This window comes from Panthera uncia, chromosome E1, assembly GCF_023721935.1.
Source record: "Panthera uncia isolate 11264 chromosome E1, Puncia_PCG_1.0, whole genome shotgun sequence".
Taxonomy (NCBI): Eukaryota; Metazoa; Chordata; class Mammalia; order Carnivora; family Felidae; genus Panthera; species Panthera uncia.
In genome coordinates, this window is record NC_064814.1 from 59,477,215 (window position 1) to 59,493,003 (window position 15,789).

The 15,789-nt window shown below is 53.0% G+C and overlaps 1 long non-coding RNA gene across 6 annotated transcripts in view; it reads left to right on the top strand.

The window, feature by feature from the left end:
- LOC125927207 (uncharacterized) overlaps positions 1–5,724 on the top strand; it is a 15,240-nt gene extending 9,516 nt beyond the window's left edge. For 3 of the 6 annotated variants that reach the window (XR_007459273.1, XR_007459270.1, XR_007459272.1), the window contains exons 5-6: positions 2,944–4,168; positions 4,628–5,724. This is a non-coding gene — a long non-coding RNA (uncharacterized LOC125927207). The remainder of the gene's footprint in view (positions 1–2,943; positions 4,169–4,627) is intronic. The other 3 variants (XR_007459275.1, XR_007459274.1, XR_007459271.1) reach the window with 3 other exon arrangements.
- The last annotated feature ends 10,065 nt before the right edge of the window (positions 5,725–15,789 follow it).

Here is a 15,789-nt window from a genome sequence, read left to right on the forward strand (position 1 = left end):
TTATTTTTTTCATAGTTTCCTGATGGTTATTGCCAAAGGGTGTCTTGCAGTCATAGTAAGAGCCACAGGGCTGGGCCAGTCGGGACACCGGTGACCGAGAGGCTCCAACCACACACAGGGCGGCCACCGTCGCCGGCAGGGTTGCGTGACTGCCCTTGCGGTTAGCTGAGGGGAGCGCGGCTTGCTCACTCACCCCTACCTGACTCGGGAACACCGCCTGGGGAAGCAGCACTGCTCACGGGCAGCCTCGCGCGCTGCTCTGCGCTTCTGCGTGTCGCCTCTGTTGTGTGTTGCCTGCGGTATCTGACCCAAGAGGTCACAGCCGCCATAATTATCCGCGGGCCTCCCTGGAGCGGTGTGATCGAGGCCATGCGGTCTAATCATCTCGTTAGACCACTAATTATAAAGGCCTTAGTTGGCTATGAATGTGTGTGAGGGTTCTGCACCTCTCAAGGCCAAGGAGAACGGAGGCGGGCAGATTGGATCGCCAGGCTGGTGTCCCTGCCCGCGGAGAGGCTCTGGGCTGAAGGCCCAAGGAAAAGATGCCCGTGGGCGAGCGGGACAGGAGACATATTCCAGTGACCATTGAGTCAGCGGGTCGTGCCCTAACCGTGTGTCCTCACCCAGAGGAGTCAAATAGCCTTGTAACCAGAAACCTGTGGTGCCACCAGAGGGAAAATACAACGAAGGCCACGGTCTCTCTGTCACTGCTTCACTCACTGCTGTCACTGTTCATCCCCTGATGTGGGTCCTATTCCTGGTATGATACCACTACAAAAATTAATGGACAGATGTGAATGCTCTGAACCTCTGGTGCCAGCACATCCTAATATACCAGCTCCTCGATAGGTGCAAACCCCGCAGAAGCTTCCAGACATCGTTCAGTGCCGTGCATGCCAGCATGCCAAGCCTTGGTGTAGCAGCCCAGAGGCCTGGGGCTTCTCCCAAAGAGCCTGCACATAGCATGCCAGTGGAGGCAGACCCCGATCCCGGGGAGGTCTCTTGGGACGCCCTGGAAAGGAGAGTGGCCTACAAGGTCTCACGGTGACAGCATCCAAAATGTTCTGGCTTCCCTGCCACCAAGGGAAATGCTGACAGGGTTATCAAGGCCTCTCGGGAGGAGACAGAGGGAAAGGGAAGGCATAGGCCCCTGGAGCCACGGAGACTCCTACCTGGGCCTCCGCCTCTTCACCAGGATATTTATTGCCAGGCACCGTGCCCGTGGCGAGATCTCTGCCAAGGCCCATAGGCAACAGCAAACATTGAGATGAGGCCCGTCTCCTGTGCAAATTTGGCATGGTCCGATGGGTTTATGGTTTCTATGCCGTGGCGACCAAACGATCCCCTCTTTATTGCCAACCCGCAAGAGGCCCCATTTTTTTAATGCACTAGTTTTAATGTTCACTAGTAGTATTGACTAGTACTATTTTATTTTTAATTTTTATTTTAGAGAGAGAGTGCACAAGCAGGGGAGAGGGGCAGAGAGAGAGAGAGAGAGAGAGAGACCATCTTAAGCAGGCTCCATGCTCAGCGTGGAGCCAGACACGGGGCTCGATCCCACACCCCTGGGATCGTGACCTGAGCCGAACTCGAGAGTCAGATGCTCAACCGACTGAGCCCCCCGGGTGCCCCTCAGGAGACCCCATTGGACCCTGAGTCCAAAGAATTACTCTTCACAGGGCACTCCCCGTAATTATGGGTTGATGCCTCTGCAGTTTAATTGGAAAAAATTGCATTATGAGGAAATGTTATGTTTTTAGGAATTAAGAAATATCATACATTTGACAACCCCTAACCCTAACCCAACTGCTGTGTAGCAGTTCACAATTGCTTCTTAGTTTTCACTAGAAAATAAGTTTTGTAAAGATTAATCGTTCTAATTAATATATATAATTTAAACTACTAGAAATGATAAGTAAAAAGAAAGTAATTTTGTCCCATTTTTAATAATCTCTACACCCAACATGGGGCTCGAACTTATGACCCCGAGACCGAGAGTCTCATGCTCCACTGACCAAGCCAGCCTGACTTCCCCAAAGTAATTTTGTCCTAAAGTGAAGCTGATTATTTCAAAATGAAAAAGGGGAAAACCAGAATCACTGTTATAAGCGCTGTAAAAATAGGTTTGGAGGGGGCAGGGGCATCTGGGTGACTGAGATGATAAAGTGTCAGACTTGGGCTCAGGTCATGATCTCACAATTTATGGGTTCAAGCCCGGCATCGGACTCTGCGCTGACAGCTCAGAGCCCAGAGCCTGCTTTGCATTCTGTGTCTCCCTCTCTGCCCCTTCCCTGCTCATGCATGCTCTCTTTTTCTCAAAAATAAACAAACATTCAAAAATTCTTTTAATTTAAACTAGTCTTACTTGATACATTATATTACATGGGAAGCATTTTCAAATAAGAGATAATGCTGTAACTTCTTTCTTAACATCCTTGTATGGATATACGTTATTAATATAAGTGTTCCGGAAATTATCTGAAGCTGCAAAAAATCTGATATGTAATATTATCAGTCATTATTCCAGTTATCACCTTAAAATGTTGTGTGTCCCCAAAATAACCAGATTTCCTTGTCAGCTGAGTTGTAATAAACTTCCATCAGCTCTCTAACCATGTCCATCTTCAAGTCTTTTGTCACTTACAGACAGTTACTGCTGTACTCTGATGCTTTTGGAAAACTGTTTCGTCTGCATAGACATTCATAGCAAGGACTGACAGGTGCTTTAGAATACAGGTTTCTGAGAACTCTCAGATCGCATCACTCAACTGCGAAAGAATTTACCGAACTCGAAAGCAAAACTAGATTTGTAAAACCTGCTGACAAAAGAGCAAGATCAACAAGGATTAATTTCAGGGGACTGACGGACGCGATGAGGATCCTTACACGTTTCTATGACTTTTGTTTGAAACGTTGCTGGTTCTTTACTCTCTTGTTCTCCAGATTCAAGGAAACTTTGTCTTAAACCAGCTATGACTCACGGCAGTCTGTGAAGTCTACCTTTGTAAACAAAGATAAAGCAACTACGTTTTCTCCCTACCTCATCCCTCCAGACTTTGGAAACTCCCAGTAAGTATGCTTATATTTTCATAGCAACGCATTTGTGGAAGTCCAATAAGAATCTGTTCTCCTTGCAACAGGACACTATTGGAAACACTGGTCATATTACCAAGGCTTTGGCTAGAATATCATATCTGAGAACGACGCGCATAGACTGAGATATGACCAGACAGCGCTGAGGAACAAAGAGTGACTGTGTGGAACCAACCCTTGGAAAAATCAGCCTGATAACCTTGCTGGGGTTCCCAACAGCCTTATCATGTGAGTCAGGAAGATTGCCTCCTGACAGGCCCAGGAACCTCACGAAGAGGGACTGCCCCCCAAATTTATGGGTATTCTAGGTAAGATCGGACAGGGAGGTGTCGGCTTGGCTTCTTAGCCTGGAGAGGCCTTTCAGAGTTCCATCTGAGATTCCTTATGAAAAGTTCCAGGAAAGCAGACTTGAAAGAGCCTGGATGGTCAGTCCCTATTCTTGCTGCACTCACGCAAACAAGAGAGCCGAGTTTATTGCAACTAGACTGAATTTGCAAACAAAATAGTCTTGCTACGGTTGTCCTTGCCACAGATCGGGGCGATTACAGAGAGAACAGATCTGCTTCAGTAACACACCTTCACAGGTATATTCTAGCACCGCGGATTATCTTTGGTGTTTGTCTTCACCTAGGCTAGATCCTGAATTCTAGTTTCTTCCAGTAGCCGGCCACAACTCCAAACTTCCAGCATTTCTCCCGCCCTCTGACCTGGGATCCTTGAGACCTAAAACCGCCCATCCCACAACCGGGCAGGCCCAAGTGGGGCGACTCGATCCAAACTTCGGAGGGACCACCACAGCAGCTCGCGGGGGGACAGTCTTCGTGCCTGTTGCCGGTGGGCCCCTCAGGACGGTCACCAGAGACGTTCACGCCACAGACCAGGCACGTCTGCCAGGTTGCCGCTGCCCGCCCTCCCCTCACCCGAGGACATTTTGAGCCCTAGATGTGCACTAGTTATCCCCTCCACGTGGCGGCACTCAGGAACGGAACGGAACAGGAACGGAGCTCAGGAACGGCATTGTCGGCCCCAGTCTTTAACCTCTGTTGCGTCATGTGACGCCGTCACAAGACGTAGGGTGAGTATAGGCCAATGAGGTATTCTGAGAGAGAGGGGCCAGTTTCATACGGGCCTTGTTATGCTTTGAACTACTATCGTTCTATCGTGTGTACTGCAGATATTATAATGTTTTTTTATTTTAAGACCCTTGCTTATTTTTTAATATGAAATGTATTGTCAAATTATGTTATTACTGTCATTATAATTGTTTTATTCTATTACGGTTGTTTTATTATTAGTTATTGTTAATTTCTTACCGTGCCCGACTTATGAATTTTATCGGAAGCATCTATGCATGGGAAAAGCATGGTATACGTAGGGTTTGCTATTGTCTCCAGTTTCAGGCATCTACGGGGGGGTCTTGGAATGTACCCCCCTGGCTGGGGGGCGGGGGCTGGAGGCCTGACCTTGGGAGTCCGCCTGCATCAGCACCTCCTGAAATGAGACACGACTCTGACCTGACCTGACCTGTCCGCAGGACGAGGACCGGTTGGATGAGATATGGAGCAACCTGCCGGCTCCGGACAGGTTCAAACCCACTGACGCCAGGTACAGGCCACTTGCAGGCCACCAGCTTGAGCGAGGGAAGCCTGAGTGAGGAAGGAGGGCCCACAGTGACCCCCTGACTGAAGACAGACCGGCGCATTAGGCGATCCACCTCGAAATATCCGTAAGCCCTAGCTGACCAGTGGATTACTTACACCCAGATCCGGGTGCCAAAAAAGGAAAAGTCCGCACGTTCCTGTCCCTCCTCACCTTCCCCCTTTCCTGCAGCACCCCCCCCAACTCCTGGCTGATGGCAGCGTCTCTGCAGCCTTCCCCACTGCTCCCCTGCAGTGCATGCAGGAAACTTCTATGTCCTTTTTTCCACCTCAGGTGAATTCTTTGACGGCCTCTTCTGCAGGCCCCCACTGGATCGGGTTGCCCCCGACACTAGATGGCCCAAGATGTTAAAATATTTCGTGGCGTTACCCAAATCCTTGAACAGATTCCCTGAGCTGGCCCCTGAGATGACCGACCTATTTTCCTAGCTGGACCCTTCAAGTCTGGGACGACGGCTACAAACTAGATTCCAGACTCTCCTCCCACCTCAATATTTATAGGATTTGTTACCGTAATCCTGTTGAGAAGTGTACTTTCTGGATGACAGTGTGCCCTGTCCCTGCTTGTGGCATATTAGCTCCCCAGGTAGTTCACATCCTCTGACAGAGGCATCACAGGGTGGGTGCGGCGTAAGCCCCCTCCCCCACCCCCGGCGGTTTCCATTCTCTTTTTTCTGACGCAGGTGCCCATTTTGAACTTTGATCGTCAAGGCGTCCGTTTCAAAGAAGGCTATCTCACATGAACACATTGCCAGCCACCCTAGGAAAAGGGCCAGGCCACCTCCCCACTCTGCTGTTTTAGAGAGTTCGGTGGACTTCTATAGCTGACCATTTGGGCCACTTTTTTTTTCTCTCTCTCTTCTGAAGCTTTAGATTCCTGTTCTTATGTTTTAAATTCAGCAATAAAGAATGAGCCTGCAAAACCCTGGGCCCGCATCCCTGATCCCAATAAAAGCAGAACCCCAGGCCTGTCCGTGAGTGGGCTCTTGTGCACTCTCTCTCTCCCTCTCTCTCCTCTCTCTTCCTCTCTCCCCACCCCCAACCCCAGCTACCTCACTGTGTGGCTCCAGGGTTGCTGTAGAACCTCCAGGTCTTGTAAATAACAAATGATGGTCGTGGCAAAAGGGCATTTCAGTTCCTGCCCTCCCAGGCACAGTGTCACCTCCTCCAGGAAGTCTCCCAGGACCAAAGGCTCCAGCTGCAAGCTCCCAAGGAAAGGGTCTTTGGCCAAAAACATTGGCTGCAGAGATTATAATGAGTACGGGGTGGGGGCTGCAGACTGTGGGGCAGGACTGGACGCCTGCTGGACCTGAGGCTGTATTTACACAGTGAGCTCAGAACTGCCTTCAGCGCCACCCCTGCTCTCCCAGCTGCCCCGGGGCTAGCTCTCTGGCTCTCTCCCTCACCCTCGGATGGAATCCTTACTCGTCTCACAAACTAGGAACCTTTAAACTGCTTTTATTTCAGAGCAGGTGGAGAAATGAAACGAAACCGGGACCACGATGACCTCAGAAAAGTGTCACATGGGTTCAGCAAAACCATAGCTTTTCCAATAAGCCGCAGGAGGGAGGAGGGAGGAAGGACCACTCGGGAGTGGGTCTGCTTCCAGGTCTGGTGCAGCCAGAGCCTGCGGGAGCCTGTGGGGTGAGGGCTGGACTTCCCTTCCAGGATGAGGGCACAGGGACTGGCAGGGACCCGGCTCCATTGAGATGTGGGGTCCCACAGCGCATCTGTGGTCAGGACAGGACAGCCAGCTCAGCCAAGGGAGGCCGAGGTGGGATAGGGAAATGTTTCGCATGCAGACATCAGACCTTCCTTCTGGAGGGTCGACAGGGAACAAAAGGTGAGGACCAGGGGCATCTGGGGTGTCCAGGAATGCGTGCCTTTGAATTGGCTGGGGGTGGGGGGAGTTGGGCAGGGAATGGCAGCGGGTTGAGCTGCTCCTTTCTGCACCCAGCAGTCCTGGAGTGGCCCGGCCCCCCCCCACCCCCCTTCAGCCTGCCCTCTGTGGGTCCTGTTGGGCGCCCCAAGGTGGGGGAGGGGTATCAGAGTGATGAGAAACCAGATGAAACTGGTGAACAGGGAAGAGGGGTCAGGGGGCCACTGGTGGGTGTCCTCAGATGACCCAGGGACAGAGAAGAGGGGGCCATGGGCCAGGCCTCTGGCTGCACAGTGTGGGGTACAGAAGGCGGGGGGGCCAGGCTGGCAGCCACTGGAGGCTTTCGGAGGACAGTTTCCCCAGATTGGTCAGGGGGACAGGAAGCTGACCCTAGGAGAATGGTCTCCATCCCTGGGCAGGACGGCCACAGGGGGAGGCCAGGCCGGAAGGTGGCCCTCCACTCAGCTCCTGCCTGCTGCCAAGGCCCCGGCCCCAGCGGAGCAAAGATGTGGGCTGGATGGAGAGGAGCCTGTGGTGGTTCCTGGTGTATTTGGGCCCTGGGGGGTGGTGAGAGGCCCGCGGCTGGGGAGCCTAGGAGGCGGTGGGTCCCCCGCAAAGAGTCCTGTGGGGGGTGTGAACATCCCCAGGCCTGCAGAGGTAACTTGTAAGCCAGAGGCCAGGTGGGTCGTGGGACCTCCACAGACACCCCCCCCACACACAGGGACCGGTCCGTGGCAGCCCGGTGGGCTCCTGGACAGTCAGCACCCTGGTCTCTTGTCCGGGTTACCCCTTTGGGATGTAAGGTTGACCCGTGGCCCTGGTGGGTCCCGGGGGTCTGGGAGAGTCGAGTGTGTAGGAAGAAAGATGACGTGGGGTGTCCCCACAGGGCTGAGCTCTGGTACCTTTGGGATAAGGTGATAGGAGAAGTGCCCCAAATGGTCGCCAGCGTGAGACCCAAGAGTTGCCCCTCACGCTCAGCCAGGCCTGGCCACATCCAGCCACCCGCTAGGGGACAGGAACCAGGACCCCGGTCATTTCCCCTGTTCGCTCGGTGCACCCACGATGGCCAAAGGCTCCAGGAGCCTATGGGGAGGGCACTGCTTCCCCCTGGTCTGGGACCGAGGACACCTGGGAGGGGCATTGACGGTCACAGGCCAGGTGTTCTCAGGTGACCCGAGGGTCCCCTTGACTTCTAACCCCTGCCGGGGGTCGCCTGGCCGGAGCCGTGCTGGGGGAGTCGGAGGGACCCTGTCCCTGGAGCCCCGAACCCCTCTGCAGCATGCCCAGCTTGCCCTCTGAGGACCTCCACTGTCCACCTGTTTCCTGCCATCCGCCTTAGGGATGGACGGTGCCGTCCCCATGGCCTGTGGGAGTCAGGGCTGAGAGGGCCCGAGTCACCACCGTGAGGCCACCAGCTGGTCCCTGCAGAGGGTGGCAGCCTCTGCCTTGGAGCCCACTCTTCCCGAAGAGCTCTGTGCGACAGGCTACCTCAAGCGTCCCTGACTTTTCTCTGGTTCCCGTCTGCGTCACCCTAGGACTCTGAGCCCCGCGGTCCCTCCCCGTCTCCATCCTGTAGGCTCGGCCTGGGCTCCCTGTGCGCCAGCCGCAGGGCCTGCGGTGCGTTTCCTGCCGTGGGTGCCGTCGTTTCACAGCTCACCACCGTCCCCTGGCACAGGGCAGGGCAGGCCTGGGATCAGTGCCCGGGGGGCCCCACGGGCCAGCTGGCGTAGGCTGGGGAGTACATGACCTGGCGGACTGGGGTAGCTTGGGGGAGGCACAGGTTAGGTCAGGAGAAGATGGGGCCCGTCGTTGGCCTGAGGCTCGGCGGCCCCTCCCAACCGGCCACCCCACCCTCTCCCCGTGGGGGTCTGGGCCCTGCCTGACCCCCTTGCCTTGCAGAGGAAACAAACAAGAGCCGTGAAAGGTGTTGACAGGAATGCTCTCTAAGCCACCCCCACCCCCAGCAGAAGGGGAGGGTCCCCTTCCTCAGGGCAGGAATGCTGTGAGGCAGCATGCTAGACATGTTTTTACGTCTTGGGTCTGAACAAAGTCAACTTTGGGGTGACACAAAAGCCACCGAACACACATTTATTGAGTGCTTACTAAGCGCCTAACCCCTTCCCACAGCTGGGCTCTGAGTCCCAGGAGACCCGCTGCTTCAGGGGACAATCTCTGACAGCGGGGCCTCAGGTCACCCACACACTTCTGTTCCACTTGGCCGCAGATCAGGGGATCCCACGGCCCCCCTCTTGGGTTCGTTAATTTGCCAGAAGGGCTCACAGAACCCAGGCAAACGGTTTACTTGCTAGATCTCCGGTTTATGGTCAAGGCTATACCACAGGAAGACCAGCCGGGGAGACGCACGGGGAGAGGTGGGGGGGGGGGGGGGGGGGGGGACCCCCCCCCCCCCCACTTCTGGGTGTGCCACCCTCGGCACAGCTCCCTGTGCGCACCTGTCCGAATCCTGTGGTCCAGGGACCGTCCCTGCACTACAGGGACGCATCCTTATCTCAGTCCCCAGCCCTTCCCACCTCCCCAGAGGAGGGCTGCGAGTTCCAAGTTGCTAATGAAGCCTTGGCCTTTCTATCTGGTGACCGGCCCTCATCCTGAAGCTCTCCAGGAGCCCACCCAGAGTCACCACGTTAGAACAAAAGACATGGGGCGCCCGGGTGGCTCAGTCGGTTAAGCGTCGGACTCCGGCTCAGGTCATGATCTCGAGGTTCGTGAGTCTGAGCGCCTCGGCGGCCTCTGTGCTGACAGCTCGGAGCCTGGAGCCGGCTTTGGATTCTGTGTCTCCCTCTCTCTCTGCCCCTCCCCTGCTCACGCTCTGTCTCTGTCTCAAAAATAAATACACATTAAAAAAAAAAAAAAAAAAAAAGAATAAAAGACACTTCTGCCACCCAGGAAATTCCAGGGGATTTGAGTCCTGTGTCAGGATCCAAGGTCAAAGACCAAATATTAGAGCGAGCACCCCTATCACTCAGGAAATCACAGAGGTTTGGGGAGCTCTGCCTTAGGAACCATGGGCAGAGACCAGATATGTATTTTTTACTGTGTCACAGGGTCTCATAGCCCCGGAACCCCTCAGCCTGGTGACTGAGGTCCTTGAGCGTCCCCCTTCCTGCTGCCCTTGACCTGAAAGGGACCCTCAGCATGGACAAGGCACCAAACCCGGTAACCTCGTTTCTAGCCTTCACCGCCTCCATCATTTTCAGTTTCTAAGCCCCCATCCCCACTTGACACACACACACACACACACACACACAGCACTACTAGCTTCGGGATGAAACCCAGCCCTCCAGACGCAGACCTGGCTGATCCAAGGACACCCTTGCTGAGCCCCCTGCACCTGCCAGGCGGGGTGACGTCCAGCCCTCGGTCTGTGGAGCCCGCCACTGCCCTGTCTCCTCTGCCGCGTCCGTGTATCTGATGGAGACTGGCAGGTGGACAGAGGCAGCGGAAAGCTTCACGGGGAAAGAGGCTGGAGGCTGTGGACCCAGAGAAGCTGGGAGTGACTGACCGGAAGCGGTGCCCTGTGTGTCTGGACCGGGCAGAGCAGGGTTTCCCTGTGGTCCTGAGTTAGACGCAGGAGCAGGAGATAGAGACGCTTCGGTCGCCGGCTGGGTCCTGACCACCCAGGCAGACAGCTGCACGTGGGTGCTTGGGCTTCCCAAGGGGACAGTGGCTGCAGGACAGTAGCCAGAGCCATCATGTGGGCCGGCCACTCTCCTTTCTGACTTTCCTCCTCTCCAAAGTGACATGCCCACCCCTGCCACCCGGTGCCCAGGACATGCCCAAGCACGTGGCAGGGACCTGCAGGGATGGGGGAGGTACACAAGGAATGAAAATGCCATACAGAGGGCCGCTAAGTCACCTCTGGGCTCTGGCCCCAGCAGCCGGCTGCATGGTTTTCTAGAACCTTGATTACGCCCCGCCCCAGAACAATCACCTATAAGCCTGAGAAAGAGAAAAACGGCACTCAAAGTCCAGGGCAAAAATATGCAAACTGCCTCAGGTCAGGCCAGGGGCAGCCGAGGAAAGGGCTATGAGGTGGAGTGGACACGGGTCCCTGCGGGCAGGGTGGGAGCAGGAGGAGGGACAGAAGGTGGAGGCAGGGGCCAGGCTGGGGGCAAGAGCAGATCTGGGTGTGTCCGGGGAGACAGATGTGGGCATCCAGCTGTGCCTGGGGGGGGCAGGTCTCCTCTTTCCATTGCTGTTTTGTGAAGATGTTCCTCTGGGGACCCGAGGAAGCAGAGGGGCGTGTGCTGGCTTTGGCCTGGGTCACCTCCCTCTCAGGCCCGCTCTCTCTCATCGCCCCCCTGCCCACCCTCCTGCCCCCCAGGGACCCTGCTGCCTGCCTCCCCAGTGCCCCTCTGCACCACTCCCCAGAGATGAATCCATAATAAATTATCAGCCATGACTGCTATGAGGGTGCTGGGCACCCCAAGGGCCACACGGGAGTCTCCACCTGCAGCCATGGGACCAAAGGGCATGCGCTGGGCTCCCCCGGAGCACTAGTTCCAATCCCAGTTCCGCTACTTACCATGTGACCTCGGGCAAGTTACTTAACCTCTCTGGGCCTGTCTGTACAATAGGAATCAGAACACAGCTCCCTCAAGGGCTGGCAGAAAGGTGAAATGAGTTACCAGAGGGGCTCCTGGGTGGCTCCATCCATTAAGCGTCCGACTCTTGATTTCAACTCAGGTCATGATCTCACTGTTCGTGAGATTGAGCCCAGCTTGGGGCACTGTGCTGTCAGTGCAGAGCTTGCTTGGGATTCTCTATCTGTCTGCCCCTCCCCTACTCGCTCTCTGTCTCTTTCTCTCTCTCTCAAAAATAACTAAACATTAAAAAAAAAAATGAAATAAGGGGCACCTGGGTGGCTCAGTCCATTAAGTAACCTACTGTTTTTTTTTTTTTTCTGTTCAGGTCTGATCTCACAGTTTGTGGGTTCAAGCCCCACATCAGCCTCGGTGCTGATGCGGAGCCTGTGTGGGGTGTGGGACATGAGATCTCTCTCTCCCTCTCTCTGTGACCCTCTGCCGCTCTCTCTCTCTCTTTTTCTCTCAAAATACATAAACATTAAATAGAAAACGAAAAGAGGTACTAGATCTGCCTTAACATAAAATAAGAAATCAGCAGAAACCAAGCAGTGCCTGGCGCCTTCCCTGTCTCCCCTCATGACTTGGTCCACCCACCCCATCACCTGATCCGCCCACCCCATCCCCACCGAGCTACAATGGCATCGTCTCCTTCCGTCCCACAACATAGGCTCCAGAAGGGCAGAGATCTGTGTCTGTTTGGTTCCCTCTTCTTTCCTCGGTGCCTGGCCCAAGCAGGCGCTCCATAAATACAGTGAATGAGTAAATCAATGAATGAAGGAGGTTGGAGTAGTTACCTATTGCTACATAACAAATTACCACAAAATTAGAGGCATAGCACAAGATAAATTTATTATCTTGCAATTCCGTGGCCCAGGTGGGCAGGAGGCATGGGGAACGGTTTTGTGTTCGGGTGGGAGGTTTGGGAAATAGACTGTAGTGATGGATGAACAGCATCGTGAACGTGAGCAGTGCCCCTGAAACATACACTGAAATACTGCTGAAATGCTCCAAAGGATTCTCCTTAATTTTGTGTGTGTAGGTCTCAGCAGTTTAACAGACAGATGAAATCATCATCTGGTAAACGTTTCACATAGAAGAGAAATTTACAAAGCAAACTGTAAAGTAAAAGCCATCTTTCTCTCCTGCTGGCCCCAATTATATTTCTCACTTCCGGTGGCTTGGACCTTGTTCCTCCAACGTTTACAGACTATGGACAATCCAATGTGGGCGTATTAGTCCCCTGGAGTCGCTGTCACGAAGGATCACAAACTGTGCGACTTAACAACATTTTATTCTCTCACAGTTCTGCAATTCAAAGTCCCTCCGCAGGCTCTAGGGGAGGTTCCCATCTGGCCTGGCCGCTTCCACACGCTGGAGGCTCCTGGCATGCGTTGGCTGGCGGGTGCATCAGGCCAGTCTCTGCCTGCATTGTCGCACAGCCCCACTGTGTGTCTGTGCCCCCATCTCCCTTTCTGGCCCCCCCAAGGCCCTGTGCTGTTGGTGCAGAGCCCACATCGGGGCTCGAACTCACAAACCACGAGATCACGACCCGAGCCGAAATCAAGAGTCAGATGCTTAAGCGACTGAATCGCCCAGGCGCGCCCTCAGCCCAGTTTTCCCTAATGTTACAGACTAACATAGTCAATATAATTAGCCATTGGAATGAACATTGATATAATCCCTTTAACTAAACTTCCAAACTCCCAGCTCTCAAACTTACTAAAACGTCACCAGATTTCCCACTGATGTCCTTCTCTGGTCCAGGATCTGTACACGTTACCAAGGTATTTATCTGTGCTGTCTCCTCAGCCTCCGCTAACCAGTGACAACCAACGAGACTATGTTTACAAGCATTGTCATTTCTTTTTTTTTTTTTCTATTGTCGTTGAGAGAGAAAAACAGAGTGTGCGCAGCAAGGGACAGAGAGGGGCAGAGAGAGGGGGGCAGAGAGAGAGGGGCAGAAAGAGAGAGAGAGACACAGAATCAGAAGCAGGCTTCAGGATCTGAGTGGTCACCACAGAGCCCAATGCTGGGTTTGAACCTGTGAACCGTGATATCATGACCTAACCCAAAGTCGGATGCTTAGCTCACTGAGCCACCCAGGTGCTCCTCAAGCGTTGTAATTTAAGTCATCTGTGTATTAAATCTTACGACCCAGGGGAGCCTGGGGGGCTCAGTCGGTTAAGCATCCGTCTTCAGCTCAGGTCATGATCTCATGGTTTGTGAGTTCGAGCCCTGCGTCGGGCTCTGTGCTGACAGCTCAGAGCCTGGAGCCTGCTTCGGATTCTGTGTCTTCCTCTCTCTCTGTCCTCTCCCGCTCACTCTCTCTCTCTCTCTCTCTCTCAAAATAAATAAGACAACATTAAAAAAATATATATGAACCAGGAAATTGAATGATGTGTGGCCTCGTCTGCCAGCTTGCACATCAACAATAGCTTGGCTTGAATTCCAAGCTACTACTAAAAAAAAAAAAAAAAAAAAAAGGATCCAAGCTATATTTAAGCCAAGATTGAAACTGAATACTTTGGGAATGAGAACCATCTCGTGGGAATACGTGTGCCTGAGCTCAAGGCACATTTGTAATTTGATTTTCTACAGCCGCTGGGGTGCACATACCTTCCTGCCTATGTAAAGACAGTGACTTTTTCAGCACTTGTAACATCCGATCGAAAATTGTACATACAGTGGGGCCAGTACCCCTGAGTTCAATGAGTTCAATGAGGATCATACAAAATATACCAGTGACCTGTTTAAACTGATTTTAGTGTGAAATAGGTAATGAAAATATGCACAAAATGCATGTCTAAAGTCAAGGAACAAAAAATATTCAGGGACACCTGAGTGGCTCAGTCGGTTAAGCATCTGACTTTGGCTCAGGTCATGATCTCACAGTTGGTGGGTTCGAGCCCTGAATCAGGCTCTGTGCTGACAGCTCAGAGCCTGGAGCCTGCTTCCGATTCTGTGTCTCTTCACTCTCTGCCTCCCCGCCCCCTCACACTCTGTCTCTCTCAAAAATAAACATTAAAAAAAAAATTTTTTAAGTATTCCCTATGTTATACTTTTCATCTTCACGGCTTGTAACTGGGAGTTTGTACCTCTTAATCTCCTTTATTTCATCCATTTCCCCATCCACCTCCCCAGTACAAACCATGTTTGAGAGAGCAATTTTATTTTACTTTATTATTTTTTTTTTTTACTGTTTATTTTTGAGAGAGAGAGAGACAGTGTGAGCGGGGGAGGGGAGAGAGAGAGGGAGAGGGAGACACATAATCGGAAACCTGTTGCAGGCTCTGAGCTGTCAGCACACAATCAGATGCCGGGCTCGAACTCACTAAATGTGACATCATGACCTGAGCGGAAGTTGGAGGCTTAACCGACTGAACCCCCCAGGCGCCTGTAGAGGGAGTAATTTTAATAAAGCTGCCACTTTCTTGATTGTTCATTTCTTCTTTTAGTTTACTTTTTATTTGAGAGAGGGAGGGGAGAGGGGTAGAGCGTGGGAGAGAGAGAGAGACAGAGACAGAGACAGAGACAGAGAGAGAATGTTAAGCAGGCTCCACACTCAGCAGGAGCCAGACTCAGGCTCCATCCCGCCAGGACCCTGGGCTCATGACCTCAGCAGAAATCAACAGTTGGATGCTTAACCGACTGAACCACGCACAGGCTTTCATTTCATGTTAAATTGACATTTAAATCGCATGCCATAAAATGCACCATTTTTTAATTTTGGGATGTTTATTCTTGAGAGAGAGAGAGAGAGAGAGAGAGGGAGTGCGTGCAAGCAGGGACGGGCGGAGCCAGAGGGGGGACAGAGGATTCAAAATGGGCTCCATGCTGCCAGCAGAGGGCCCCACGCCTGGCTGGAACTCACCAACCCAGAGATCATGACCTGAGCTGACGTCGGAAGCTTAACCAACTGAACCACCAGAGGCCCCCAAATGCACCATTTTAGAGTGGACAATTCTGTGCGCTTTAGTATATTTACAACCATCACTACTTTACAAATGTAGTATATTTACAACCATTTGCAACCATCACCACTCCTTAATTCCAGAACGTTTGCATCACACCAGAAAGATACTCCACACCCATTAAAAGTCCACATCTCCTTTCCAGCCTCCCCTAACCCCTCCTGGCACCCACTAATCTCCTTTCTGTCTGGATGGGTTTGCCTATTGTGTACATTTCCTGCGAACAGAACCATACAATGTTTGTCCTTTTGTGTCTGGCAGCTTCTGGGGCCGAATGATGCGGCATCGTGGGCATAGAGGACACTGGCCTATCCGCTCATCCCCTGATGAAGACTTGGGTCACTTCACATTCGTTTCACTGTTATAAATAATTCAAAAAGCCTTGTGGCTAAACCCGTGTCACCTCAGGGTAGGCCAAGGAGTGACAGTGCGATGAAACAACGACAACTAACTCAGACGCCTAAAGAGAAAGCGGGGTAGGATGAAGACCAAACGAAACAGGCCCCGCGCCCTCGCGCACGCGACTCTGTGACCCGGGGCTGAGGCGGCCGGCGGCCGGGAGGGGGCGCGCGCGGCTCGGCGGC